This window comes from Stomoxys calcitrans, chromosome 1 (genome assembly GCF_963082655.1).
Source record: "Stomoxys calcitrans chromosome 1, idStoCalc2.1, whole genome shotgun sequence".
NCBI classification, from domain to species: domain Eukaryota; kingdom Metazoa; phylum Arthropoda; class Insecta; order Diptera; family Muscidae; genus Stomoxys; species Stomoxys calcitrans.
The window spans coordinates 90,820,182-90,847,418 of NC_081552.1; the positions used below are offsets into that span (position 1 = coordinate 90,820,182).

The following is a 27,237-nucleotide window of genomic DNA, read 5'->3' on the forward strand; positions in this document are numbered from 1 at the left end:
TGCAGTTTTTTGGCTCTAAAACCGGTCATCCGGTCCATAGTGCCTTGGAGGGCGCAATGAGAATTGCGCCAAGCATATAGAAAATCCAAGGAATTTCTTATTACGATCTTCCATTACCTTTTTTAGGTTCTACCCATAAGAGAAACCGTCCAAAGAACTTGGCTAACGGGATTCTTGTATTAAACCCACCATCATACGATTTGGTACACTTATTTAGTCATTCTGTCATTGTAACACCATCAAGAATAAATCTGGGGCCCCACATACTAGCTGACCCGGACCCGCTCCGCTGCCCCTTCTTTTACTTTATATGGAACAAATGTTTCCTTGGAATATTTATTTTCGACAATTGAAGATCTTTTAGTGAAATACCATGATACGAAAATAGTATATCGCTTGACTAACAATTTAACAATATAAATGCCTTCATCTGAATCCCATATGATCTTTAGTGGTCTATGAATTTAAGTTTGGATGTAAGGTGTACTCCATTATTAAAATACTTCATTTCAGCCCGATATTCTCATAATGACTGATTTAGTGGTGTTTTCGGGGGAGAGATGGTCCCCCAGATACTTGGTCCTGAAAAAATATCAGCATCGTGCTCTTCTCTCAAATACCATTTATTTAAACCCCATATTGCCATTGGAGGAGTTTATTGGTAACCAAATTCGTTTTCTAATCTCAAATACCTTTCATTTGAGCTATATATTGGCACGGTCGAAAAATTTTTTCCCATTGGGGGTTTTTGGGGAAGGGGTGATGCCCTAAATACATGTTCCTACATTTGGATATCAAATTCGTATTCTGCTTCCAAATCCCTTTATCTAAGCCCCATATTGCGATGGTCACTAAAAAATTGCTGTTTGTTGGGTATTTTGGGAAAGGGGTAGACCCCCAGAAAATTGGTCCCGAAAATTCTTGCTCTACCCCTCAATACCTTTCATTTAAGCTCCACATTGACATGGTCGGTAAATATGCCGATTTAGGAGTGCTTTGGGGATTGGGGTGGTCCCCCAAACACTAAGCCCGGAAAATATATCAGCAACGTGCTCTATTCTCTTATATCTATATATCATTTATTTGAACTCCATATTGCCGACGCCCTCAAAATTGGATATCAAATTCGTTTTCTAATCTCATTTGAACTCCTTACTGCAAAAGTCAGCAAATATGTCCGGTTTGGGGTGTTTGCCCTAAAAACTATGAATATTTAGTTCCACTCTCTTTAAGACCCAAATTGTCTTGGTGAGCAAATACGTCCTATTTGGGGGTTGTTATGATGGTAGGACGTCCGCTAGACAGTTGGCCCCTAATGTTGATATCAGATACGTGGTCTACTCCCACATACCTTTAACTTGAGCCCCATATATCCATAGTCGGCAAACATGACCGGCTTGGGGGGTGTTTTGGGGGATGGGCGGCCACTCAGTGAGTTGGCCTTGAAAATATATATATTGGATTCGTGTTCCACTTTGAAACCCCTCTTATTTGAGCCTCATATTGCAAAAGTCAGAAAATACTTACTATTTGGGTGGCGTTGTGGGGATGGGGTGGCCCGTAGACACTTTTCCCAAATATTGATATCAAATTCGTGCTTTACTCGCAAAGACCTTTCATTTGAGCCCCATATTGGTATGGTAGTAAATTTGTCCCCTTTGGGGGATGTATTATTTGGATATCAGATTCGTATTCGTATTCGTATTCCACTCGCAAATACCTTTCATTTGAGTCCCATGTGCCAAGTGTGGTTCATATCGGTACGTTACCTAATATAGCTGCAATATAAACCGATCTGGGATTTTGACTTCTTGAGCCTCTAGAGATCGCAATTATTATCTGATATGCCTAAAATTTTGTACGACGGATCCTCTCATGACCATCAACAAACGTGTTTATTATGGTCTGAATCGGTCTTTAGCCCGATACAGCTCCCATATAAATCGTTCTCTCTATTTTACTTCTTGAGCCCCCAATTGGCGCAATTCTTATTCGAATTGGCTGACATTTTACACAGGTGTCCAACATATAATTTAATTGTTGTCCGAACCGGACCAATCTTGATATCGATCTAATAGCAAAATCTTTTCTTAAATCCTTTTTTTGCCTAAGAAGAGATGCCGGGAAAAGAACTCGGCAAATGCGATCCATGGTGGAGGGTATATAAGATTCGGCCCGGCCGAACTTAGCACGCTTTTACTTGTTATATATAAGAAGATATTCTTGGTTGTCTAGATCGACACACAGTCGATCTAGCAATGACTGCCCGTCTGTCTGTCAAATCACGGATGAAGATATCCTCTTGAAATTTTCTTATTGATGTAGGTCATTGGGGATTGCAAAAATGATATATCGGTTCTGATTTGGATATAGCTCCCATATAAACCGATCTCCCAATTTGACATCTTGAAGCCCTGGAAGCTGTCTGCTTTGGCTCAAATTTTGCACGCATTGTTTTGGTATGAATTCCAACAATCGCACCAAGTGCTGTATTAGTCTTTATGTAGCCTGATATAGCTTCCATATAAACTGATCTCCCGGAATGACATCTCGAGCTCCTAGAAGTCGCCGTATTTATCTAATTTGGCTGAAATTTTACTCCGAGTGTTTTGTGATGTCTTCCAACAATATATAGAAAATAGCCAAAAATCTTCTGTTACTGTGAAATTGGTAAAGATATCTCATTTTTTTTTTTTTTTGAAATTGTGGTCGCTTTTTTTGTGCAGGAACTGACTCGTCAGCGGAGACATTTGGTCATAAAGTCTGAGCTGAATTTTGCACTAATTACAAATATCTTTTGGAAGTTGTCTAGCTTCGAATGCTAGACAACGGCAACTGCTCTTGCTGCTGCTCCGTGAGCCAGGTTCGCATTAACGACACAAAATACCCAAGAATAGAGCTGCCTTAGAAAAATTTTAGCTCGAGTTATGAAAGAGGTATGGTAATGAAATTTGGCTTGACGAAAAGTAAACGACTAAAACCAGTTACAACAATTTTTTCCGTAATGTTTGGGGCGAAAATTGGTTTGTCAAAAGTTGCCAATTTTTTATATCGCTAAAATCAAACGAAAAAATTGCTCAATATTCTTAAGTGAGATTTCTAGAATCCTTTTAATGTCTTTATGGCCATAATCCTACTTCTTTTGACATCAGGTTATATTTTATACAAAAGTCATTAAATCCAGCTATCTTCGCTAAATGGTCATAAAATATAAAGAAAATGATTTGTTTTGATGTAGGGGCTAAGGAAATAAAAATATTTTTTTTAAAAAGTTATTTTAATGTATTTCTATTAATATTATTGACGTAGCAAATTAAAAAAAAATCACAGCTGATAAAATAATATTAACATCAATTAAAACTTAAAAAAATGTTAAAAGATGCAGCAGCAAAACCAACAATTAACAAGTAAAAGCATGCTAAGTTCGGCCGGGCCGAATCTTATATACCCTCCACCATGGATCGCATTTGTCGAGTTCTTTTCCCTGCATCTCTTCTTAGGCAAAAAAGGATATAAGAAAAGAGTTGCTCTGCTATTAAAACGATATCAAGATATGGTCCGGTTCGGACCACAATTATATTATATGTTGGAGACCTGTGTAAAATTTCAGCCAATTCGTATAAGAATTGCGCCCATTGGGGCTCACGAAGTAAAATAGAGAGAACGATTTATATGGGATCTGTATCGAGCTATAGACCGATTCAGACCATAATAAACACGTTTGTTGATGGTCATGAGAGGATCCATCGTACAAAATTTCAGGCATATCGGATAATAATTGCGACCTCTAGGGGTCAAGATCCCAGATCGGTTTATATGGCAGCTATATCAGGTTATGAACCGATTTGAACCTTATTTGACACAGTTGTTGAAAGTAAAAATAAAATACGTCATGCAAAATTTCAGCCAAATCGGATAGGAATTGCGCCCTCTAGAAGCTCAAGAAATCAAATCCCCAGATCTGTTTACATGACAGCTATATCAGGTTATGGACCGATTTCAACCATACTTGGCACAGTTGTTGGATATCATAACGAAATACTTCGTGCAAAAATTCATTCAAATCGGATAAGAATTGTGCCCTTTAGAGGCTCAAGAAGTCAAGACCCAAGATCGGTTTATATGGCAGCTATATCAGGTTATAGACCGATTTCAACCATACTTGGCACAGTTGTTGGATATCATAACGAAATACTTCGTGCAAAAATTCATTCAAATCGGATAAGAATTGTGCCCTTTAGAGGCTCAAGAAGTCAAGACCCAAGATCGGTTTATATGGCAGCTATATCAGGTTATAGACCGATTTGAACCATACTTAGCACAGTTGTTGAATATAATAACAAGACACGTCGTGCAAAATTTCATTTAAATCGGATAAGAATTGCGCACTCTAGAGGCTCAAGAAATCAAGACCACAGATCGGTTTATATGGCAGCTATATCAGGTTATTAACCGATTTGAACCATACTAGGCACAGTTGTTGGATATCATAACAAAACACGTCGTGCAAAATATCATTCAGATCGGATAAGAATTGCGCACGCTAGAGACTCAAGAAGTCAAGACCCAAGATCGGTTTATATGGCAGCTATATCAGGTTATGAACCGATTTGATCCATACTTGGCACAGTTGTTGGATATCATAGCAAAACACGTCGTGCAAAATTTCATTCCAATCGAGTAAGAATTGCGCACTCTAGAGGCTCAAGAAGTCAAGACCCAAGATCGGTTTATATGGCAGCTATATCAAAACATGGACCGATATGGCCCATTTACAATACCAACCGACCTACACTAATAAGAAGTATTAGTGCAAAATTTCAAGCGGCTAGCTTTACTCCTTCAGAAGTTAGCGTGCTTTCGACAGACAGACGGACGGACGGACGGACGGACGGACATGGCTAGATCGACATAAAATGTCACGACGATCAAGAATATATATACTTTATGGGGTCTCAAACGAATATTTCGAGTAGTTACAAACAGAATGACGAAATTAGTATACCCCCCATCTTATGGTGGAGGGTATAAAAAGGCGTTAAGTTCGGCCGGGCTGAACTTTGGATACCCACCACCTCGGATATATATTTAAACCATTTTTCATCAAAAACCGGTGCAAAATTCATACCTTAAGCACCCTAGCAGCTATATAACTAACTTAACTCTTTGTCCCAAATTTCGGCAACATCGGACAACAAATGCGTTTTTTATGGCCCACAAAACGTAAAACCGAGAGATCGGTCTATATGGCCGCTATATCCAAATCAGGACCGATCTGTGCGATAATGCAGAAGTATATCAAGGCGCTTAACTAAACTCACTGTCCCAAATTTAGGCGACATCGGGTAATAAATGCGCCTTTTATGGGCCGAAAACCCTAAATCGGAGGATCGGTCTATATGGCAGCTATATCCAAATCTGGACCGATCTGAACCAAATTAACGAAGGATATCGAAGGGCCCAACGCAACCCACGGTCCCAAATTTCAGTGAAATCGGATTATAAATGCACCTTTTATGGGGCCAAGACTTTAAATCGAGATATCGGTCTACATGGCAGCTATATCCAAATCTGGACCGATTTGGGCCAAGTTGCATAAACATGTCGAAAAGCCTAACACAAAGCACTCTCCCAAATTTCGGCGAAATCGGACAATAAATGCCTCTTTTATGGGCCCTAAACCTTAAATCGAGAGATCGGTCTATATGGCAGCTATATGCAAATCTGGGCCAAATTGACGGAGGATGTCGAAGGGCCTAACACAACTCACTGTCCCGAATTTCAGCAAAATCCGATTATAAATGTGGCTTTTATGGCCCTAAGACCCTAAATTGGAGGATCGGTCTATATGGCACCTATCTCCAAATCTGGACCGATCTGAGCCAAATTGACGGAGGATGTCGAAGGGCCTAACACAACTCACTGTTCCAAATTTCTGCAAAATCGGATAATAAATGTGGCTTTTATTGGCCTAAGACCCTAAATCGGCGGATCGGTCTATATGGGGGCTATAACAAGATATAGTCCGATGTAGCCCATCTTCGAACTTAACCTGCTTATGGATAAAAAAAGAACCTGTGCAAAATTTCGACTCAATATCTCTATTTTTGAAGACTGTAGCGTGATTTCAACAGACAGGCGGACAGACGGCCAGACGGACGGACATGTCTAGATCGTCTTAGATTTTTACGCTGACCAAGAATATATATAATTTATAGGGTCGGAAATGGATATTTCGATGTGTTGCAAACGGAATGACAAAATGAATATACCCCCATCCGTCGGTGGTGGGTATAAAAAGAAGACAAAAAGAGGATACGCGTGTATCGGCTTTTTGAATGTTTAAATTGAAAAGGAACCAAACAAGAGGGGGTAAGTTCCACCTTCTGGACATTTTTCTAAATATTCGGCTATCGATAATTTTTAATCCTTTAATTTTAGGGTTATAGTCTATTGGGTAATATTACTGACAATACTGCGAGCAATATTATTTAGAAACATTTTAACATTAATATTCTGGGATTTTGGCTAAGCTCAAAAACATACATAAATATCAGTAAGCCTACTGCTTAAAATTTTTTAATTTATGTAGGTCAGTTGGTGTAACAAATCTAATGAGACAAATCAGAGTCCATTGTGATACCACATTAGCGACAGACCAAAACCTCTGGTGGAAGTCACGAATAATTGTAAACCTAATTTTTAGAAAAATAAGTAAGAAGGCGTTAAGTTCGTCCCGGGCGAACTTTGGCTACCCACCTACATGGGTATATATGTAAACCACCTTTAATCAAAATTCGGTGAAAATTTCATACCTTATGTCCCAAAGCAGTTATATCGAAATATGTTCCGATTTGGACGAAATACTAATAAGTACAGTAGCTATATCTAAAAATTAACCCATCTGAACCATAAACGATACGGATGTCGAAAAGCCTAACATAAGTCACTGATAATAATTTTAGCGAAATCGGATTATAAATGTGCCTTTTATGGGGCCAAGACTTTAAATCGAGATATCGGTCTATATGGTAGCTATATCCAAATCTGAACCGATTTGGGCCAAGTTGCAGAAAAATGTCGAAGAGCCTAACACAAAGCACAGTCCCAAATTTCGGTGATATCGGACAATAAATGCGCCTTTTATGGGCTCAAACCTTAAATCGAGAGATCGGTCCATATGGCAGCTATATTCCAATCTGGAACGATCTGGGCCAAATTGAAGAAGGACGTCGAAGAGCCTAACTCAACACATTGTCCCAAATTTCGGCGGCATCGGACAATAAATGCGCCTTTTATGGGCCCAAAACCTTAAATCGAGAAATCGGTCTATATGGCAGCATTATCCAAATCTAAACCGATCAGGGCCAAATTGACGAAGAATGTCGAAGGGCCTAACATAACTCACTGTCCCAAATTTCAGCAAAATCGGATAATAAATGTGGCTTTAATGGGCGTAAGACCCCAAATCGGCAGATCGGTCTATATGGGGGCTATAACAAGATATAGTCTGATATAGGCCATCTTTGAACTTAACCAGCTTATGGACTAACAAGTAAAAGCGTGCTAAATTCGGCCGGGCCGAATCTTATATATCCTCCACCATGGATCGCATTTGTCGAGTTCTTTTCCCGGCATCTCTTCTTAGGCAAAAAAAAGGATATAAGAAAAGATTTGCTCTGCTATTTGAGCGATATTAGGATATGGTCCGGTTTGGACGACTATTAAATTATATTTATGTTGGAGACCTGTGTAAAATGTCAGCCAATTCGAATAAGAATTACGCTCTTTGTGGGCTCAAGAAGTAAAATAGAGAGATCGATTTATATGTGAGCTGTATCGAGCTATAGACCGACTCAGACCATAATAAACTCATATGTTAATGGTCATGAGAGAATCCGTCGTACAAAATTTCAGGCAAATCGGATAATAATTGCGACCTCTAGAGGCTCAAGAAGTCAAGATCCCAGATCGGTTTATATGGCACCTATATCAGGTTATGAACCGACTTGCACTTTATTTGACATGGTTGTTGAAAGTAACAATCAAAAACGTCTTGCGAAATTTCAGCCAAATCGGATAGGAATTGCGCCCTTTAGAAGCTCAAGAAATCAAGTTCCCAGATCTGTTTATATGACAGCTATATCAGGTTATGAACCAATTTGAACCATTTTTGGCACAGTTGTTGGATATCATAACAAAATACTACGTGCCAAAATACATTCAAATTGGATAAGAATTGCGCCCCCTAGAGGCTCAAGAAGTCAAGACCCAAGATCGGTATATGACAGCTATATCAGGTTATAAACCGATTTTAACCATGCTTGACACAGTTGTTGGATATCATAACAAAACACGTCGTGCAAATTTCATCCCAATCGGATAAGAATTGCGCACTCTAGAGGCTCAAGAAGTCAAGACCCAAGATCGGTTTATATGGCAGCTATATCAAAACATAGACCGATATGGCCCATTTGCAATACCAACTGACCTACCCTAATAAGAAGTTTTTGTGCAAAATTTAAAGCGGCTAGCTTTACTAATTCGGAAGTTAGCGTGCTTTCGACAGACAGACGGACGGACGGACAGACTGACGGACATGGCTAGATCGACATAAAATTTCATGACGATCAAGAATATATATACTTTATGGGGTCTCAGACGAATATTTCGAGTAGTTACAATCAGAATGACGAAATTAGTATACGCCCCATCTTATGGTGGAGGGTATAAAAAGAATCTTTGCAATGTTTTAGCTCAATATCTCAATTTTTGAAGACTGTAGCGTGATTTCAACAGACAGACTGACGGACATGTCTAAATCGTCTTAGATTTTTACGCTGATCAAGAATATATATACTTTATAGGGTCGGAAATGGATATTTCGATGTGTTGCAAATGGAATGACAAAATTAATATACCCCCATCCTTCGTTTATAAAGAAACGTCCTGGAGGAAGGAATTTCCCTTCTTTTCTTTGGATACTTTTCGATGTAAACTTTCAAAACACCGATACACGTATCTTCTCTTCTCGCCTCCTCTCTCATAATCATTGCGATTTCTCCTTTTGTTTGGAAAAAGTTGAATTTTGTTCCGTAGTGTTATTAAACAAATCTTAATTTGATTATAGATCCCAGTAAAGGTGGCGTTGAAAACGTCTGTATTGATAGCAGCTTTGGAGGGGGAAAAAGGAAGCCATCAATAGTTTGGTCTTTTTTCCTAATGCCGTATGTGTTCAAAGATATACTAAACTACATCAAATCTGTTTCAAACTTTTCCTAAGACGCCCACTTATAACTTTTCCTACGACGCTTGATTGACGGTTGGTGGGTCAACTTGTCCATATTCCTTCCAACTCGAATGTTGCCAGCCCCCGAGGTGCACCCAATATCAAGGTGTAACTGTATCGCAATTTTAATAGCTTTAGCCTTATTAGTGAAGAAAGAATATTTTCAACGTTTAAGTGCCGAAATGTAAAAAACAAAAAAACAAGTAAATTCGTGCTAAGTTCGGCCGGTTCGAATTTTATGAACCCACCAATATGGATTCTGTTAAAATATGGGAGCTATATATGGTTATTGACCGATTTGGACCGTACTTGGCACAGTTGTTGAGATTCATAACTGAACACTATATGCAAATATCGTTTTAGTATGGCATCCAACAACTATGCTATTTTTTGTTGAAAATACACAATGACTTCTTCTATGGTCTCTAACATTCAATTCAATTTTTTCCGAATCGGACCATAACTTGATATAGCTCCAATAGCACAGCAATTCTTTTCTTTTATCATTTGTTTGCCCAGAGAGAGAGATACTCGACAAATGCGATTCATGGTGGAGGGTATATAAGATTCACTGTAAAAGTTAATAAGATATTTCGTACTTTTTGGTATCAAAATGTATGATTTGTTAAAAAATCACTTAGTCAGCCAATATAAAATTTGTAGTAGAATCTAGACGTTAAATTTCAGAGCTTTAGTTCAATCCGTAAAGAAAGTATGAAATGGTACCAAATACAGTTTTAAACGTACATTTCTTCCATTTCCATTACTATTTTTCATATTGTTTCGCTCAACCCCTTTTATTTTGCAACAACAATCATTTAATCCAAATTTCGAGGTTCTAGCACTACCCATTCGCCTTATGGTATTTTTTATTTTTTGACTTTTGGACATGTCCAAAAACTTAATTGGGCCAATTTGGGTTGCCATATTATGACTTAATTCCAAAATTCAAAGCTCTAGCTCAATTAATAAACAAGGTACCAAAAAGTACTAAACGTACTATTTTTCCGACACCCGTTACGATTTTGGGAAATTTTTGTCACCAAGTCTTATTTTTTCGAGACGCACTTAAATTTGAGCCCAAATCATAATTCTATCCCTGTCCGTTCGCGCTGGGTAAAAAGCCATCATTTCGTACATTTTAGTACCTAGTACGTACGAATATCACAAAATCCCGTCTTATCACTCACCTACGACCCAAGACCCAAATTTCATGACTCTAGCTTTAGCCGTTTGGGCTGGGCATTGATCAGTCAATCAATCACTCGTCTCTTATATTTATAGGGATACAATTTCATCAAAATCGGACAACAGAATCGAGGATCAGGCGAAATGGGTTAAAATTTTGTCTTTAAAAATATTCATTGAAATTTGTCTATACAAAAAATTTACGAAAATATTGTTTGGGATAGATAAGCATAATAAAAAAACTTTAAAAATGTTTATGCAAAATCTAAAAATTTTAAAGACATTTTGTCTTTAAAAAAATTTTTCAGGGGGTCCGGCCCGTGCTGAAAGTTTCATTTAAAAGGCCTCCTTGGCTACGTCCCTGGCTGAAATATAAACCTAACTTGGATCTTCACATTTTAAGCCCTTGGAGAGCGCTATTCCTATCCGATTTGGCTGAAATTTTGCACGATGTGTTTTGTTATGACTTTGAACAACTGTGCTAAGTATAGTTCGAATCGGTACATAGCTTGTTATAGCTGCCATATAAACCTATCTTAATTCTTGACTTATTGAGTCACTAGAGGGTGCTATTATTTTCCGATTTGGCTGAAACGGCTGCTCCCATGACCTTCAGCATACCTTTTTAATATTGTTTGAATCGTGCTATAGCCTGATGCAGCTCCCATATTAACCGATCTCCATATTTTATTTCTTGAGCTACTAAAGGACGCAATTGTCATGCGAATTCCCTGAAATATTACACAATGACTTCTACTATGGTCTCCAACATTCAATTAAATTGTGGTCCGAATCGGACCATAACTTGATATAGCTTAGCAATTATTTTCTTTTATCCTTTGTTGGGCTAAAAAGAGATACCGGGAAAAGAACTCGACAAATGCGATCCATGGTAGAGGGTATATGAAATTGGGCCTGGCCGAACTTACGCTTTTACTTGTTTTATTTTATTTGATTATTTCGGACTGATAGCAACCCCAAATAATCTGTGTCTACTATTGTGATGAAAAAGAAAACAATACGAAGGCTGCTATAAAAGTTTCCGCCCAAGATAACACTTTGACATTTTCATTATTAGGCCAGAAATGTATAAGTAGCCCTCGTATTGATCTAGATTTTGACATATCAAAACCCATTGAAGATATTAATTTGTATCAAATTACACATTTGTCACCTTAAAATCAAAAAATTTACAAAAGTCACAGCATGCTAAGTTCGGACGGGCCGAATCTTGGGAACCCACCAACAGGGATTCTGCTAAAATATGGGAGCTATATGTGATTACAGACCGATTTGGACCGCTTTTGGCACAGTTGTTAAGAGTCATAAAAGTACACTATGTGCAAAATTTCCAAATCGGATAAAAATTGAGGCTTCCAGGTGCTAAGAAGTCAAATCGGGAGATACTTGGCACAGTCGTTGGAAATCATAGCAGAACACTATGTGCAAAATTTTAGCCAAACAAATGAAAATTGGGGCTTCTAGAGGCTCAAGTAGTCAAATCGGGAGATCGGTTTAAATGGAGCTATATCATGTTCTTGACCGATTTGTATCGTCCTTGGCGCTGTTGTTATAAGTCATAACAGAACACTTTGTGCAAAATTCAGCTAAATCGGACAAAAATTGCGGCTTCCAGGGGCTCAAGAAGTCAAATCGGGAGATCGGTTTAGATGGGAGCTATATCCAAATCAGAACTGATAGGGCAATTTGCAATCCCCAACGATCTACATCATTATTAAGTATCTGTGCAAAATTTCAAGTGGCTAGCTTTACTCGTCCGACCGCTATCATGATTTCGCCAGACGGACGGACGGACATGACTAGTTCGACTCAGAATGTCGAAACGATCAAGAATATATATACTTTATGGGGTCCTAGATCAATACTTCGAGGCGTTACAAACGGAATGACTAGATTAGTAAACCCCCATCCTATGGTGGTGGGTATAAAGAGACTTTCAGTAAAGATGACTTGATCTGTGTTAAAATTTTAAAGTTTGCTACTATAACATTTCCAAACTACAAAAGACTTTTCTCCTTAATCGAGCTTTAATCAATATTCTGTAGATTAAGATTGAAAGACTTTATTTCCGGAAACTTCAATGACTTTTTCAACCAAAATCTTTAATTTTTACATTTATTGTCGTATTCTTTAAACCTAATAAATTGAAAAGATTGGGGTCGATTTGCAAAAACAAAACATATAGACAATACTATCGTATTCAACGTCGTTTATCTTTGAGGTTGATTTGAAAACCGAATTGTCGCCTAAAAGCTAGGGATAACAATCATAGATTTGACCAATGGCAACTCAAACCTTTAATTTGGCTTTTTATGGATTATTAAACGAAAGGAGTGATACAAAATCACGAAGATTAGTACAAAAAGGATATGTTAAAAAATTAAAAATGACAGCATATATATGTATGTTTCCTCAAACCCTCGTCAAAGAAATGCAAATTTCCAAAAACATCTTTCCAGATCATAATTACGGAGATTTTCAATGAATGATTTCTGACATTCGACTTAGGGTCATGACAATGGAAACCTGACAAAATCCCTTGAAAAAAGAAACAAAAACAAACAAAAGACAAATGGAAGGCGGGAAGGCCAGCCATGAAAGGCAGAACCAAAATTCCAGCTGCAGTTTACTTATAATTTGACGCCGTTTTTCTAAGCCCTTATTGAGTGACTGCCTTTGTCCGCCCGCCTGGCTTTACAGATGCACAGGCAAACAGACGGACATCCCAAAACGAATTACTTCGAAACACTAATTTTCCAAAATCCTCATTGCTGATGATGACCAAGATAATGATGGTGAACCGCAGTTTATAGTCTCTGCGTTGTGTTGGATTAATGACCATGGATTTTTTGTAGCCAGAGAATCGCAAGCCAGAACGAATAGACGTTGAGAACCTTTCAAAACGTCAAAATTGCACCTTGCAACACAATACAAATGCTTTCAAATGCTAATCGAACTCCGCATGCCTTGTTCCTGCCTGGTTCGGTTGTTAACAACGAACGGCATACAGACAAGGCTGTATTTAGCCAAAAGGTTACCTGTTCCAAAAAGGATGCAGGTGAAACTGATTTCAATGGTTATGTTTTGCTGTTGTTGATGCGCTTGGTATTTCTCTGCTTGATTTCGTTTTAAAGGCAATCAGTCGTCCCTGTAAAGGGGTCACTGCTACACATCTCATTTCCATTAAGGCCATAGCCAGCTTTGTTTACCTGGCTCGAATACCGACATTTTTGTTTGGTATTGTTTCTGGCAACGGAAATAATTCAATTTCTTTCCTTTTAAACTGCTTTTAACCAAGGACAGATTTATTATTGAAAATACCTGTTTTATTTTCTCCTTATGACCGCCTGAATTTGTAACCATTGATTAACCAGTTGAAATTTTTGGTCATTTCTTTAACAGTGGTGATTTTTGGGGGAAAATGACTCTGTTTTGAGATGAAACTGAATTCAATAAATCATTTATTTTTTATTTCCTTGGACATGAAACTCTCCAAATCATTCATGACAAACGTCACGCGATAAATATCAAATAAAGAAGGTAGGAATTTGTTAATGACAGGAAAGGAATTTGATAATGACAATGTTATAATTTCAGGTCGTTTGAGACAGCAAGCTAAGGTGAGTAATTTAATTCAATAGCCCCACATTTCCAATTGCCTAAAGATACGATAAGATTAGTCAAATGTCAAATATAAGGCCCAACTTGTTTTGAAATTTTTGCCCAAAATATGTAATATTCACAAAATCTTGATTTTATATTCACACCGCTGCGCCTTCTTTTACTTTATATGGAACAAAATTTTTTTCGTAATATCTATTTTCGACAACTAAAGAGCTTTTAGTAAAATACCATGCTACGAAAATAGTATACGCTTGAAAACAGTTTAGCAATATAAGTGCCTTTATCTGAATCCCATATGATCTTTATTGGTCTACGAATTTAATTTTGGATGTAAGATGTACTCCATTCCTTAAATACTTTATTTCAGCCCGATATTCTCATGATGTCTGATTTAGGGGTGTTTTCGGGGGTAAGGTGGTCCCCCAGACATTTAGCCCTGAAAAGATGTCAGCAACGTGCTTTTCTCTCAAATACTATTTATTTAAACCCCATGTTGCTATTGTTTTAAGGGAGTTTACACGATGAGGCGTCCCCCAAAATAAATGGCCTCAAAATTGGTTATCAAATCCGTTTTTCAATCTCATATATCCTTCATTGGTGCCACATATTCGCATGATCGAAAAAATTTTTCCCTTTGGGGGGTTTTTGGGAAGGGGTGATGCCCTAAGTACATGGTCCTACATTTGGATATCAAATTCGTATTCTGCTCCCAAATACCTTTATTTGAACCCCATATTGCGATGGTCTATAAAAAATTGCGGTTTGTGGAGTATTTTGGGAAAAGGGTAAACCCGCAGAAAATTGGTCCCGAAAGTGGGTATCAATTCTTGCTCTACCCCCCAATACCTCTCATTTAAGCTACACATTGACATGGTCGCTAATATGCCCGATTTAGGGGTATTAAGGGGATTGGGGTAGTCCACCAATCACTAAGCCCTGCGGCTACTCAGGCGAATATTGATATCAGAATCGTGCTTTACTCCCAAAGACCTTTCATTTGTGGTCGTAAATTTGTCCCCATTGGGGGATGTTTTTGGGGAGTGGCGGCCCCCAAACACTCGGTCCAATATTTGGATATCAGATTAGTATTCTACACTCCAATACCTTTCATTTGAGTCCCATATTGCCATGATCGGTAAATAAAGGGTGATTTTTTTGAGGTTAGGATTTTCATGCATTAGTATTTGACAGATCACGTGGGATTTCAGACATGGTGTCAAAGAGAAAGATGCTCAGTATGCTTTGACATTTCATCATGAATAGACTTACTAACGAGCAACGCTTGCAAATCATTGAATTTTATTACCAAAATCAGTGTTCGGTTCGAAATGTGTTCATTCACCGTTCAGCGATGAGGCTCATTTCTGGTTGAATGGCTACGTATATAAGCAAAATTGCCGCATTTGGAGTGAAGAGCAACCAGAAGCCGTTCAAGAACTGCCCATGCATCCCGAAAAATGCACTGTTTGGTGTGGTTTGTACGCTGGTGGAATCATTGGACCGTATTTTTTCAAAGATGCTGTTGGACGCAACGTTACGGTGAATGAACACATTTCGAACCGAACACTGATTTTGGTAATAAAATTCAATGATTTGCAAGCGTTGCTCGTTAGTAAGTCTATTCATGATGAAATGTCAAAGCATACTGAGCATCTTTCTCTTTGACACCATGTCTGAAATCCCACGTGATCTGTCAAATACTAATGCATGAAAATCCTAACCTCAAAAAAATCACCCTTTATGTCCGATTTAGGGGTGTTTTGGTGGTTGGGGTGGTCCCCCTAACACTTAATCCGACAATTGGATACCAGATACGTTTTCTTATCCTAAATACCTTTCATTTGAGTCCCTTATTGTTTAAATCGGTCCATAACCTGATATAGCGGTTATATAAATATATATATGGGGACTTGACTTCTTGAGCTTCTAGAGGGCGCCATTCCTATCCGATTTGGCTGAAATTTCGCAAGACGTTTTTTATTCTTACTTTCAACTACTGTGTCAAATAAGGTTCAAATCGGTTCATAACCTAATATAGCTGTCATATTAACCGATCTGGGATCTTGACTTTTTGAGCCTCTAGAGGTCGCAATTATTATGCGATTTGCATGAAATTTTGTACGACGGATTCTCTTATGACCATCAACATAAGTGTTTATTATGGTCTGAATCGGTCTATAGCCCGATACAGCTCCCATTTAAATCGATCTCTCTAGTTTACTTCTTGAGCCCCCAAAGGGCGCAATTCATATTCTAATTGGCTGACATCTTACACAGGTCTCCAGCATATAATTAAATTGTGGTCCAAACCGGACCATATCTTGATATCGCTCTAATAGCAGAGCAAATCTTTTCTTATATCCTGTTTTGTCTAAGAAAAGATGCCGGGAAAAGAACTCGACAAATGCGATCCATGGTGGAAGGTATATAAGATTTGGCCCGGCCGAACACGTTTTACTTGTTTGAATCCAATAGATGTTTATTGATCTACGAATTTAAGTTTGGATGTAAGGTCTACTCCATTCTTAAAACATTTTATTTCAGCCCCATATTCTCATTATATCTGATTTAAGGGTGTTTCGGGGATGAGGTGGACACTTGGTGCGTATCGTATTCTACCCTCAAATACCATTATTTAAGCCCCATGTTGCAATGGTCAGTAAAAAATAGCTGTTTTTGGGGTATTTTGGGAAAAGGGTAGACCCCCAGAAAATTGGTCCCCAAAGTGGGTATAAATTGTTGCCTTACCGCCAATTCCTTTTATTTAAGTCCCACATTGATTTCGTCGGTAAATATGCCCGATGTGGGGTTGTTTTGGAGAGTGGAATGGTCCTCCAATCACTAAGTCCTGAAAATATATCAGCAACGTGCTCTATTTTCATATATTTGAACCCCATATTGCCATTGGCCTCAAAATTGGATATCAAATTCGTTTTCTAATCTCAAATACTATTCATTTAAATCCCTTATTGCAAAAGCCAGCAAAAAAAAACTATGAATTTCGAGCTCCACTGTCTTGAAGACCCAAATTGTCTAGGTGAGAAAATACGTCCAACTTGGGGGTTGTTATGGTGGTGGGACATCCCCCTACACGTTGGTGGGGGATGTCGCACCACCCGAACGTTGATGTCAGATTTATGGTCTACTCCCTAATACCTTTCACTTGAGCTCCATTTTTCCATAGTCGGTAAACATTACCGGTATGGGGGGTGTTCTGGGGGATGGGGCGGCCGTTCAGTGACTTGGCTTGGAAAATATATGTCAGATTCGTGTTCTACTCTAAAATACCTCTTATTTGAGATTCACTTTGCAATGGCCAGCAAATATTTCCTATTTGGGTGGTGTTATAGGTTGGGGTGGCCCCATAAACATTTTTTCCAAACATTGATCGCAGATTCGTGCTTTACCTCTAAAGACCTTTCACTTGAGCCCCTTATTGCCATGGTCGTAAATTTGTCTTTTTTGGGGAATGTTCTCGGGGATGGGCGGCCCCTCAAACACGTGTTCCCACATCTTGATATCAGATTCGTATTCTAAACTCGAATACCTTTAATTTAAGCCCCATACTGCCATGGTCAGCAAATAAGTCCTGTTTGGGGTGTGTTTTGGTGAAGGGCGGACCCCCAGAAACTTGATCCAAAATTTTGATATCATATCCGCATTCTACTCGTAAATACCTTTCATTTGAGTCTCATTTTGCCATGGTGGGTAAATTTGTCCGATTTACGGGTGTTTTGTGGGTTGGGGTGGTCCACCAAACACATGGTCCGACAATTGGATGTTTTCTACTCTCAAATACCTTTCATTTGAGTCCCATATTGTCGTGATCGGTCTATATATATTTTGTAGGTTTTGGAGGTGGGGCGGCCCCACAGGAACCCCATCCGAAATTTGGTTACCAAATTTTTGTTACTATAAGAGAGCACACAAAATTTCGCTTAAATCGCATCCGAGATCTGGCGTTTCTGAAAATTATGGTAAGGTGGAGGGTACGCCCTCCCTTCAGAAATCAAAAAATTTAGTACCCTATTTTCACCACGGGATCATTATGCACCATTTGTGAACATTTCAAAAAAATCGGTTCAGCCGTTTTTGAGTCTATAAGGAACACACAAACAAACAAACACAAATTGATTTTTATACCCTCCACCATAGGATGAGGGGTATAAAAATTTCGTCATTATGTTTGTAACTACTCGAAATATTCGTCTGAGACCCCATAAAGTATATATATTCTTTGTCGTCGCGACACTTTATGTCGATCTAGCCATGGCGAAGGACATGGCGACACTTTATGTCGATTGGAATGAAAGTTTGCACGACGTGTTTTGTTATGATACTTAACAACTGTGCCATCTATGGTTCAAATCGGTCGATAACCTGATATAGCTGCGATATAAACAGATCTTGGGTCTTGACTTCTTGAGCCTCTAGAGTGCGCAATTCTTATCCGATTAAAATTAAATTTTGCACAATGTGTCTGTTATGATATCCAAGAACTGCGCCAAGTATGGTTAAAATCGGTCCATAACCTGATATAGCTGTCTTATAAATCGATCTTGGGTCTTGACTTCTTGAGCCTCTAGAGGGTGCAATTCTTATCCGATTTGAATGAATTTTGGCACGTGGTATTTTGTTTGATATCCAACAACTGTGCCAAGTATGGTTCAAATCGGTTCATAACCTGATATAGCTGTCATTTAAACAGATATGGGGACTTGATTTCTTTAGCTTCTACAGGGCGCCATTCCTATCCGATTGGGCTGAAATTTTGCAAGACGTGTTTTATTTTTACTTTTAACTACTGTCAAATAAGGTTCAAATCGGTTCATAACCTGATATAGCTGTCATATAAACCGATCTGAGATCTTGACTTCTTGAGCCTGGAGGTCGCAATTATTATCCGATTTGCCTGAAATTTTGTACGACGGATTCTCTCATGACCATCAACATACGTGTTTATTATGGTCTGAAACGGTATATAGCCTGATACAGCTCCAATATAAATCGATCTCTCTATCTTACTTCTTGAGCCCCCAAAGGGCACAATTTTTATTCGAATTGGCTGACATTTTACACAGGTCTCTAACATATAATTTAATTGTGGTCCAAACCGGACCATATGTTGATATCGCTCTAATAGCAGAGCAAATCTTTCCGTATATCCTGTTTTGCCTCAGAAGAGATGCCGGGAAAAGAACTCGACAAATGCGATCCATGGTGGAGGGTATATACGATTCGGCCCGGCCGAACTTAGCACGCTTTTACTTGTTATGTATATATATATGTATATATATATATATATATATATATATATATATATAAATATATATATATATATATATATATATATATATATATATATATATATGTATGTGTACCGTGACTTTTGGGGACCAAAAAATTTTCGGAGTTTTGACCGATTAAAAATTATCTCGCGACTTTTTAAGCCTTTCTATATAAAAAAAAAATTTTTTGCCCTATTTGGGGCCTATTTATCGCAGATTTACTACCTACCGGTAGTTTTGAGTACATTACTTTATGTATCGTTACTTTCGAGGACGCGTCCTTGAATATCACGCTGTATATAAGTAAAACAGGATTGCCAACGCTGCTTAATTTATTTTCAATTTCTTCTACGCATCGCCGTTGTTTTAGGACAACCGACTTTGACTACTTTTCGAGGACAACAGCTAACTGCATATTACTGTCCAGAATTTTAATATTGTGATGAAATTTTGCCTCATAACAAATATAAAAAAGAAATAAGAAAACATATTGAATATTGGAAGTAAATGTGATTTTGAATGATTTATTTTGTGAAGTTGATTTAAATATATATTGTGAATAAATTCACAAATATGTGAATATGTGCATTCATGTCAGTCTTCTTGTCTATATGTCTGACCACCTTAAAATTAAAAACACATTTTGACCTGAAAATAAAACCTCGTGAATATGTTGTTCTAGTTTTGAATGTTTTGAGCACTCCCCAAAGGATCCCCAAAGTCTTTAGATGAGTCATAAATAAATAACATAACATGTTGGAGATCAAAACAGGATATCAAATGCAAAAAACACTAACCAAAAAGAAAAAAGGTACTTAAAAAGCAGGGCCGAACTTTGGATGTCCGCCACGTCGGATACATTTTGTCGCTATTTGGTGAAAGATGCATAACATGTGAACCTATGGCTGTATCAAAATATGGTCCCATTTGGATTCGACGTCGAGCAATCTAATACAATTCACCGTTCAAAATGGTAAAACAGAATATTGGTCTATGTGGTAGTTATATCTAAATATAGTCTGATCTTTACCATTTTCAGGACGATATGTGAAGGTGTACTACAGCCCAATGTACCCAACTTCAGAATAATCGGCAACAAAATACAGCTTTTATGGGCCCAAAAACTTAAATCGGGTGATCGGTCTCTATGGCCGCTATATCCAAATATAGACCGATCTAAACCATATAGAGCCCTCATGTCGAAAAGCCTGGCATAGCACACTGTAGCGAATTCCAGCGAAATGGGTTAAAAAATACGACTTTTAGGACCCAATACCCCAAATTGGGATATTGGTCTATATAGCAGCATTGTCGAAATATAGACTGATCTGAGCCATATAGAAAACGGATGTCGAAGAGACTAACAAAGCTCACTGTGCAAACTTCCAGCGAAATAGGGCAATAAACTCTGCTTTTATCCGAGAGATCAGTATAAATGGCAGCTATATTCAAAATAATGGAGGCCACCGTAGCTCAGGTTAGCATGTCCGCCTTTGACGCTGAACGCATGGGTTCAAATCCCGGCGTCGACATCCCAAAAAATTTTCAGCGGTGGTTTTCACCTCCTAATGCTGGCAACATTTGTGAGGTTCTTTGCCATGAAAAAACTTCTCCCGAAAGAGGTGTCGCACTGAGGCACGACGTTCGGACTCGGCTATAAAAAGGAGGTGCCTTATCATTGAGATTAAACTTGAATCGGACTGCACTCATTGATATGTGAGAAGTTTGTCCCTGTTCCTTTATGGAATGTTCATGGGCAAATTTGCAATTTGCATTTGCATCTTAGCCATACTCGATAGGAATATAGAAAGGCCAACTCAATTGCAATTTTGCCCATGAACATTCCATTAAGGAACAGTGGCAAACTTCTCACATATCAATGGGTGCTGTCCGATTCAAGTTTTAGCTCAATGATAAAGAGCCTCCTTTTTATAGCCGAATGCGACCCGATACAGACAGCTATATCTTAAATATACCGATGTTTACATATTTGGCATGGATCGTTTCAACTAATTTTTTCAATTTGTATAGCCTGCATAAATAAAACAAGTAAAAAGGCATTAAGTTCGGCCGGGCTGAACTTTGGATACCAGCCACCTCGGGTATATATGTAAACCACCTTTCGTCATAATCCGATAAAAGATGCATATTTTGTGCAACCATAGCAGCTATGTACGATTTGGACCAAACCCGGCACGGACATTGATTGGTGTAATAAATAAAAGTCAATGTTCAATTTTGAATAACAAAATATTGATTTTGTTGGCAGCTATAACCAGATATATGCCGATCTGAACCATATAACCCCTGGATGTCGAAAAGCCAAACATAAATCACTTCGTCAAATTAGAGCGAAATCAGATAGTAAATGGGGCCCAAGACCTTAGATCGAGAGATCGGTCATATGGCAGCTATATCCTAATCTGAACCGATCTGGGCAAAATTGAAATTGAAAAGATATTGAGGGACCCAACACAACTCACTGTCCCAAATTTCAACGAAATCGGACAATAAATGCGCCTTTTATGTGCCCAAAACCTAAAATAGAGAGATCGGTTTTTATGGCAGCTCTATTTAAATCTAGAGCGGTCTAAGCCAAATTGGAAACAGATTTTGAAGTGCTTAACACAATTCATTGTCCCAAATTTCAGCGAAATTAGATTATAAATTCGCCTTTCATGTGCACAAGACCTCAAATCAAGAGATCGGTCTATATAGCAGCTATATACAAATCTGGACTGGTATTGGCCAAATTGAAGAAAGATATTGAGTGACCTAACACAACTCACTGCCCTAAATTTCAGCGAAATCGAACAATAAATGCCACTTTTTGGATTATAAGACCTTAAATCGAGAGATTAGTCTATAAAGCAGCTATATCCAAATCTGAACCAATCTGGTCCAAATTTAAAAAAGATGTCGAAGAGCTTAATACAACTTGGTGTCCCAAATTTCAGCGAAATCGGACAATAAACGAGCCTTTTATGGGCCCAAGACCATAAGTCGAGAAATCGGTCTATATGGCAGCTACATATATCGAAATCTAAACCGATCTTGTCCAAATTAAACAAGGATGTCTAGTGACCGAAAACAACTCTGTCTCAAATTTCTGCAAAATCGGGTAATAAATGCGGCTTTTATGGGCCTAAGACCTTTAATCGGCAGATCGTTTTATATGGGGTCTACACCAAGATATAGTCCGATATAGCCCACTTCACTTGCCTATGGATAAAAACAGAAAATGTGCAAAGTTACAGCTAAATATCTTTATTTTTAAAGACTGTAGCCTGATTTCAACAGACAGATGGACGGACATGGCTGGGTCGTCTTATACTTTTACGACGATCAAGAATATATATATATTTTATAGGGTCGGATATTGATATTTGGTGATGGGTATAAAAAGATTGTCTGCGAAGTTTCAGCTCAATATCGTTAAGCTGTGCCGTGATTTCAACAGACAGAAGAATGGAGAAACATGGCTATATCGTCATAAAGTTTAACGCGGAATAATAATATTACACTTTGTAGTGAAAGAAATAGATATGTGATGCGAACGAAATGCCATAATTGAGCATACAAACGAATAAAGTATAGCTGAGCCAAATTTTGGATATATCATGTTTGTTATCCTATACAATACGAGCAACTATTTTACATATAAGGAAATATTTAAACAATTTTGGATTGTACTTGAAATGCGCATCGAATGATCCACTACATTTTATTTCAAACTTCAGAGATACCAATAATATATATACTTGTGTAGACTCGCGGCCTTACATCTGAAGATCAGTCTATTTGGCAGCTGCATATATCCATATATGACCCCATCCAATGCGTAGTCTCATACAAGACTATGTACAAATTTCAGATTAGTAAGATAAGAGATGTGCCTTTTATGAACTCAAGACCTTAAATGGTAGAAGTGTTTATATTATCCGAACATCTCAATTGTATTTTCGGTAATGTCCAATAAAGCTCACTGAATCCTTCTAAGATACCTTGACAATAAAAAAATCGATTAAGAAAAACATGATACATTTGCATAACATTTTATTAAATTATCACACTTTGTTTAATTTTGACACTTAATTAAAATTAACATTATAATATCAAAATACATTTTTTTTTGGCGTTACGCTGCATGAATAATGTGGTATTTCATAATTAAACAAAATATTGTGCTGAGGCTTTGCCTTTTCTGACCACCTTTTGTTACGATCGATTCAGATCGCCCTTATGCAATACACTTTCCTTCATTGCATAGCAAATTTGATGTGGCATTTAGAGAGATGTTCACCTTTTAAAACTCTCACTTAATATAAGCTGCAATGCTATTTTAATTTTCCTTGGGCTAGCGCACGAGTTTTCTTATGTTTATTACATTACAAATTGCCATTGATTTGTTTTTTTCTTTGTCTAGTTACTCACTCCACCACAGTTGAGTACTTGGTACTTTGATTAATTTGCTTTAAACTTAATGGGTCGTTCATACTTAATAATTATGTATGTATGTTGTTTTTATTCGATCTTCACATGTTATAAATAATCGGTATGAAATATATGTAGTATAAAATTGTTTTATATATATTTCTTCCAATGCAAATAATCTGAAAACAAGATTGGCGAATAACAGAATTTCGTCGAAATTTTTTTGTTGAATCATTTCGTGCTTTGTAGCCGGCCATGAGTAATAGTAGCTTTGTTTTATTTAGCCATTAAGCGGATTTTCCCCGCTTAGTTTGTATGGCGAAAAATGCTATCCCCGATTAGCTAAGTGGCCAATCTTATCGCCGCTTATCAAAACTTATGGTGTCATCATTCAATCTGAATGACAAAACTAAAAGAGGCAGAACGCAACATATTTATTCAATGATTAAACATTCTGGAATTCAAAAATTGCTTAAACCCCGTTTACATTCGCCACTAAATCCGGATTTAATGGCTCGATCACCTGTTTTCCCTTTAGAAAATCAGCTGACGTGAGCCTTAAATCCGGATTTAGCGGCCAATGTAAACGGGGCTTTAGAACTTTAATGAAATCGCAATTATAAACCCCGAGAAACATTTATATAAAATTAAAATGACTTAGCCACAATTGTATGTGGAGGTTGGTGGCGATTCTCGTCAAGCTCCTTTAGGTAAGCAAGCTCGTTCCGTTCCCAAGGACCGATCGCCGCCAGAACATGATGGCCATTGGTTATTTAAAGGCACCAATAACTCGTCTTGTCATATCTAGCATCATTGCAGGCAAATGCAACACTGCAACCAAAAAAAAACCGGTAAAGTTATATTTTTTTTGCCACATGTAGATATTGTTTTTAGTCGTCAAAGATAACAAGTTTTGCGTGTTGATTTTTTGGCATTTGTTTACAGTGTTGCATTTTTGCAACGCGACACTCAAAAATGGATATTTATTCCAAAATCCATTTGTCATATTACACTTTTCGTACATATCACACCTGAATTCACTAAAAGAAGATTAGGCCAAAGTGGATAGGCCCTATGAAGATCATTAAGGAAGGTGCAGGATAAAAATGAGACAAATAGGAGAAAATCTAAACAAAGAATGAATGTACAAAGAGAAAAAGTTGACATCCTCAATGCCGAGTATTGTCAAAACTCACAAATTGTAAGTCGGCTGATTGCTTATGATATGTACAACCAAGACATATTTATTTACAGGTAGTGGCAGTTGCCCAACAAAAAAATTTTGAGTACACTATCTGTCAAAATCAGTGATTAGTGCAACCCTGATTTTGAGCATGTTACTAGTTCGCTCCATTTTTCATTGTTTGTTTGTGCTATGGTTCTTAACTATAATACACACACACACACACTCGTTGATAGATTGTGTACTTCGCGAGAAAAAAATTGTACTCAGCTGTTTACGGTACGCTACCTGGTGATTATATCATGTGTACAACATTCAGAGTAGCTATTTTTGAAATAACCTATGACATGTCTGCTCGTCTAAAGGCATCTTAAGTAATTATGTTAAACAAAAAATTTTGTTTTTTCACAACGAATCCGAAAGCTGAATAAAATACTCTGCTTTAGCATTAGTTGCCAATCTGGATTGATGTCATTTTCATACATATTTCATTGCAATGCACCATATAGTACATACATAAATAATACACAGCCATTATGTAAAACGACCCATAATATTTGATACCAAATGATTCAAAGTACAAAGTACCGAAACTCATATACCGGATTAAAAGGTACCCAAATTTTAAACCGCATTAAAAATAGCGGAAACAAGTGAAGTTTGTTGAAGCAATGATTTCAATGCATTCCCGAATGCAACAATGGCAAAGATCAAAATTTTGCTTTAAAAATGCAACCCTGTCAATTTCAACAAATTATGAAGGGAAGTTCGCAACTAATGCCCATATTCATAAAACTTAAAATAGTGTTAAAGTATGCTTATTTGACAGATATACTTTATAGAACTGTCAAATAAAACTATTATAAAGCTGTTTTAAGTTTTGTGAATACGAGTGTAAAAGTTTTTTTGTTTAGAGTAGGTATTTTAAAAACTTTTAACTAAAGCCTCCATTGACGAGCCGACAAGTCATATGTAATTTCAAAAATAGCCGCGCTGAAAATTGTACACATCGTGTGATACGTAAGAAAAATTTAATATGACAAATGGATTTTGGAATAAATATGCAACTTTTTCGATTAAATCGAGCTTCTATTTCATCGAACATACATGTAGACACATGTCTATAAAAAAAAGTGCAATACATACGACAATACATGGCGATTAGAGAGCGCTCTATTCGTATTTGACTTACATAAGACAAGTCTTATGATTACAGAAAGTGACATGTCGTATGACTTGTCGGCTCGTCTAATTGGGGCTTTAACTTGCTTGAGTTTAAACTTTCCAATTGTTTCGATTTACTGTCATGCAGTATCTGCATTAACTCGCTTTGCTTTGGAAAACATCATTGTTTTTAAACACATCACCATAGGACAGGGGCAGGATTCACCAATAGAAGGTTAGGTCATTTTCGAAAACATAAAGTGGATAGGCCCCATTAACATCATTAAGGATGTCATATGTGCCGAATGAAAATGACAAAAATAGGAGAAAATCTAAACAAAGAATTAATTTACAAAGAGAACAAGTTGACATCCTCAATGCCAGGGTTCACTGAATAAGGTTAAGCTAAAGGCTCATTTAGACGGCATGTATTTGTCTTACATGTCAAATTTAGCACATGCAGAGTTGTACATGCCGTGTGATACAAACAAAACTAATATACGAGAATCACTTTTCAAAATAGCCCATGTAATTTCTTTCGATTAGAGCGCCCCCTATTCCTTCTGACAAAAACATAAAGAAATCAGCGGTTTTTGATATCAGTCGAATGAAAGTAACTCAAAATTAAATTGATTTTCGCAATTTTATAAATTAACCAGCTTTTCCACAACTTTAACAATTTTTACGCATAAAAAAATCAGCTTGTGATCAAATTTTTAGGTTATGTCATACGGACATAAAATGCAGGTGTGATAGCAAAATTATGAATCATATGTAAATTCACAAATTTTGACAGACATTTTCAATTACATGTGAGTACAAAAAGTGACAGGTCATAAGACATTTACATTCCGTGTAAAAGCGGCTTAAGCTATCAGCCGACATAATTTTTTTTTTTTTGAATTTTTGACAATACTTGGCATCGAATCGACCCAGATACGCAAAGTATTTAACTTAGAAACAAAACAAGACGATATTTTAGCTCAAGATATATGTGTAATCTAATTTTGTTTATATATAAAAGCACGTTTACATAGGACACTAAA

General features: G+C 37.4%; 1 long non-coding RNA gene across 1 annotated transcript in view; it reads left to right on the top strand.

The window, feature by feature from the left end:
* Nucleotides 1-13,961: 13,961 nt before the first annotated feature.
* The window catches only part of LOC131994322 (uncharacterized), a 90,731-nt gene continuing 77,455 nt past the window's right edge, over nt 13,962-27,237 (top strand). The window contains exons 1-2 of the long non-coding RNA XR_009396630.1: nt 13,962-14,038; nt 14,096-14,118. This is a non-coding gene — a long non-coding RNA (uncharacterized LOC131994322). The remainder of the gene's footprint in view (nt 14,039-14,095; nt 14,119-27,237) is intronic.